This window comes from Mus musculus, chromosome 12 (assembly GCF_000001635.26).
Source record: "Mus musculus strain C57BL/6J chromosome 12, GRCm38.p6 C57BL/6J".
Classification (NCBI taxonomy): domain Eukaryota; kingdom Metazoa; phylum Chordata; class Mammalia; order Rodentia; family Muridae; genus Mus; species Mus musculus.
Window position 1 is genome coordinate 79,967,940 of NC_000078.6, and position 5,114 is coordinate 79,973,053.

General features: G+C 48.1%; 1 annotated feature.

Moving 5' to 3' along the window:
• Positions 691 to 3,953: an enhancer, noted in NCBI's record as "VISTA enhancer mm1359". NCBI's record gives its function as "enhancer in: branchial arch[8/9] | heart[4/9] | other[5/9]" and the evidence as "EXISTENCE:transgenic organism evidence [ECO:0001131][PMID:17130149]".

Here is a 5,114-nt window from a genome sequence, read left to right on the forward strand (position 1 = left end):
ACACCTGTTGTGCTTCCTAAGATGAGATCATTCTAGTCGCCTTTGGCTTCGACCTCTGACTCTGGCAGAGACGTATGTTTCCCTTTGACTTATATAACACCATCCCAAGCTCTTGGGACAAGCTCTGGTTTCAGACTGTCCCAGGTTGGCCGGTGAACAAGTGCTTGAGGCATCCACGGTGCTGCATCCTGCCAAGCAACAATTCCATTTCTGCAGCATCACCTGCTGCCCGTTCAGTGGTGCTTGTGTGAGTCTTGGAATATTTTCATTGCATTTTGACCTGAGTTCTTTCATAAGAATGAATGGAAATGGAAACTTGAAGTACTGATGTTGGTGATAAAAAAGGGCAGGTCTCACAAACCTAATGTAACTTAAACAAAGATGGAAGTCATTAGGCAACGCCAAGAGTGGGGAATAGTTAGCCTAACTCAGATGCTCTCTTGATTTAAGCCAGACAACTGTGTGTTCAATTGTGAAGGGGAAAGAATACACTGGGAAAGCCCACATGAAACTGTGGACATACACGGTCAAAGATTGTGTCTCCAAGGCAAGTGAAATTACTGTATTTGCTCAGTTTTAAGGCTGCACTGATTTAATAGAAATTTTGGGAGGCTTGGTGGAAAAGATACAAGAGATTGTGAATCAAAAAAAAAAAAAAAAAAAGCAATGGTAATGCTATTTTACTTCCAAGGAACAGAGTGTCCCCTTCAAGCATGCATACAGGCTGCTTGCTTACCTCCTTCTTGTTAGATGAGTGAACTTTCAAGAGAGCAGTGAATACAAGAAGATCAGGGTGCCTAGAGACACTGCCCCTGTGGGACTCAGCCCAGCTCCCTAACAAGGAACAAAGCCTCATGTTAATGTGCTGAAAGGAACAGTGCAGAGAAGTGCAGGAGAAGTGCAGAGACTACGAAGGTTTCACAGTCCCAGGTGACCAACAAGTAGACTAAGAGCAGGTATGGTGATAATGTAGTCCATTAATCTCAGCACTCTGGAGACAGACGGAGGAGAATGAGAATTTGAGGTCAGCCTGGGCTGCATAAAAACACTGTCTCACTGTTGGAGCAGTGGCTCAAGTTAAGAACACTGCTGCTCTTGCAAAGGACCTGGCTTGGGTAAGCTACCCCGTGGTAGCTTACAGCTGTTCATAACACCAATTCCCAAGAGTCCTCCTGCCCTCCACAGGGACTCCTGTGATGTGCATACATATAGACAGACAAACAGACACTCATAAAAGTTCAAAAAAAAAAAAAGACGATTCTGTCTCCAAAACTATTTAGGGCAGGAAAGAGGAGGAACCACATATCTAGCGGGACCTAACAGCCATTTTGAAGTTCTTAGACACTAAAGCCTTGCCTTTGCTCTCCAGAGGTCAACCCATTTGTTCTGAACCCCCCATTTTGTTACTCATGTCCTTCATAGGAGTCCTCTGACCCATTCTAATCTCTCCAGTCCCAACTCTGACAACAGTGCTCCCTACTTCCCCGAATGGTCCTTCACTCATCCTTTCACAAAGTAAATGCACTGTCCTCCAACCACAGACTTCTTGCCAAATTCCTCCTGTCCTTGGGCACAAACAACCCAGAAGTGCTCTCAGATCCAGAACATTGTTGGGGAGTGGGAGGGGTGAGTAGAAGGGCTATTCACCCTCCTGAGCCTATGATGGGATGTCTGGGCAGCTACTTCAAAAACACCAGGGCCTGAGACCTGTTCCAGGGATGCCACCCAGACGGGACACTGCTCAAAGCCGCCTCCAGTCCTGGGAACAAAGGTGAGGAACTCTTGACAGGGAAACTTAGCCCTACTTACTGGGTATGAATGATACCACTGGTCAGCCCTAGCTGAGAGGGGGTCTGGGCTCTGTTTTGTTCTTCTCTGTTCTAATCTTGATACTTTGACTACATTCTCATTCCCTGTGGCTTAGGCTGTAATGGTGAGAAGCAACAGTCTTAAAAACCTCAGAGGAGCCAGCTCAGAAGAGCACCTTTGGCCCACCTCCCTCAGTGCTATAACTAATGGGGGTACTTTTGCTACCACCTCCTGGTGAAACTGCTCTGGCACACATTAGGAATTCTGTCTCTAGGTCCTGTGGACTCTGAGCTTCTTGGGGCTGTGCCCAGAGTCCACTTGATAGAGAGCTGGGGTTTTGGTTTTTTTCCTGTGGGGCAAACTTCTCTGGTTAGGACACAACTGTCAGGGCATGGCTTGGCAGAGCTTCCATGCCAAATAGGGGTATGTGTATGTGTGTGTGTTCTTTTGTCTGATTTCCCAAATTCCAGGCAGGAAAGCAAGCTTTCTGTCTCTACACAGCTCCAGATCCCCCTACCAACATTTGCATTCCCCGGGTATGAAAGGAGTTGGTAGCAGGCCCCATGGAGGACAAGGCTGTAATTCAGCCAGGCCCCAGTGACATCCCAACCGTGAGAGTGCAGCTGGGGCAGCTTACGAACAGCGCCCGGGTCCCAGGGGGAAGTCAGCCCTGTTCTCCAGCCCACAAGCGCCTATTGTTCACTTTCTTGTTTTTCTCCAAATGTTTAGATGTGCTCAGAGCACAGAGAAGCCTGAAAGCAAGACCATTGGCCAGGGCAAGCCTGAAGCAGGGAAACCCACCGCTGGAACTCTGGGGCCCCACACTCCCTCCTCAGCTCTTCCTACTCCCCCTGCCATGCGCCGGACTCCGGATCCAGGGGTGGTCTCTTCCTGGCCAGGGCTGTTCAGAGAGCAGTAGGCTTGGATTGTTCAGCAAGTAAAGTATGGAATCCAGCTCAGACTGGCTTGCTTGACAGTCAGGCACAACTGTCCACATTAACTTGAGGCTGTCCAACGTGAGGGCTGGGAGAGTCTGGGCAAGTGCCTTTCTGATTCCCCGCCACTGACCAAAGCTGCTGAAGACAGGAAATAGTCACTGAGTGTCTGTCGGGGCCCCTCTCTGCATCAAGATTGTGACTCTGAGGTTTGACCTTCAGGGTTTGACAACTGGCCGCAGCAGCGCTTATTGCGTATGCAGACTCAGGCAACCTCTCAGCCTCTCTGAGCCTCAGTTTCCCTTCTTGGTAAAATTTACTTACTCTGTCTGTAGAGAGAGCTATGGGGACACTCAGACTCTATAGGCTATTCTTCCGGTTACCATTGGTTACCATGACCCAGTTTGGAAGTTGCCCCAGCGCTGGGAACAGTCACTTGTGAACCTTGATGTCCACTGTGAGTCAGCACAGCTATGCAGGAGCAGTAGCGCCAGAGGAATGAAGGATGGAGTGCCTCTCGATACCAGGGTATAGAGAACATGCTGGAAAGCCAGCCTTCTCCCCTCCCTCTCTCCTCTGCCCCAGATCCCTTTCTCTTGGGAGTTCATATTACCTGCCCTCCCCCAGGCCTGGGATTGCAAGCTTCCCTGCGTCTCCAGGCCCTAACAGACCCAGAGAAAACCCTCAACCTGGAAAATGCCCCTCCCCTACCATCCTGGCAGACATTACTGGTCAGGGCCCTGAACAGGGATGCAGGTGGGCAGAGGGAATTCCTACATCAAGGTGGGAATCTGGGTTTGGGATCCTCAGTAGAGTTATAAACATTGGTAATAGTGAAGCTTTTGCAATGAAGAGAGATGGACAGAGCAGGCAGGAGGTCCCTAGTAAGACCAGAGGGCTGCAATAGCAAGGTCTGAGTTCTAGCCTTTTATGTCTGCGGACAGTGCACATGCCCACATAGGGGCTTGGGAGGCTCTGCCTTCTCAAGAGACAGGACTTTATAAGATCCCCCTTCAGACTCATTAATCCTTATAGGAATAAGCTCCAGGGAGCCTGCAGTGACAGGGCCATATGGCTTTCTTATCTCCCTTATCTGGCAGCACTCACCTTCCATTTGGAATGTTTATCCCAAGATAAAGATCAGATTCCACTTAGGGTGATTGAATGAGGGCCTCCCTGCAATTTCAGATGAATGGGCGATCTGATCCAATCATAGATGAGCGGACAAGACTAGCTAATGGATGGGGCTCCTCCCATATCCCCGCCCTCTGTATCTCGCCCCCCACCCCCACCTTCTTTTCCCCAGAATGGCCCTAATTTCTTCTAGGAATTTCTGCTTTTGCCTGCTTTACACAGGAGAGGGAGTTCTGGACAACATGGCCACCGAACACAGGGCCACAGCGTCACACAATTGTTCCTAAGCCACAGTCTGATACTCAGTGGGGCAGCTACTGGTAAAAAAAAAAATGTAAAGTGAGCAAACCACACTGGTAAGCTATGCCCGAAATCTAAACGTTTTCTACTTGCCATGGTGAGAAGGGGGAAAAAAAAGCAGGTGAAATTAATTTTAAGAATTCATCTTCAGGCTTGGGAAGATGGCTCACAAGTGGTTGCCACCCACGCACGCACGCATTATGGACCTGAGTCTGGATTTCTCAAGACTCACACGAGGAAGCCACCCCACACATGGCATGGATGGTCTGTTATCCCAGTGCTGTGGAGGTAGAGACCACAGGAGTGCTGGGTGGCTTGGTAGTAAAGAGTGAGTACTGTTTCTAGAGGACCTGAGTTCTCCACACATGGCCTGAGATGCAAGGACCCCTTCTGGCCTCTGTGGGTACCTACCCGTATGCACACATGCACACACACATACTTGGTTTTGTTTGCTTGTTGTTTTTAAGTGTATGGATGGTTTGCCTGCATGTATATACCATGGGCATGCTTGGTGCCTTCAGAGGCCAGAAGAGGGCATTGCATCCCTGACAATGTAGTTACAACAGATTGTGAGTCACCATGTGGGTGCTGGGAATTGAACTCAGGTCCTCTGGAAGAACAGTCAGGGCTCTTAACCACTGAGCCATCTCTCTAGGCCTTATACTTTAAAAAAAAAAAAAAACTTAAAAAATATAACATGGAGAGCAACTGAGGAAGACATCAAAGATCAACTTCTGGCTTCTATATGTGTGCACACATTCCCAGGCACACACACACAAAATAAATTAAAATCTCCTTCAACTAATGTCTTGTAATTTATTTTTATTTCTATCATGTGTGTTTACTAGAATTAATAAATAATACATTTTATTTGACCTCAAAATGCTATTTTAACCCCCAACTGAAATTTTTAAAATTGCAAAATAGCTTATATTC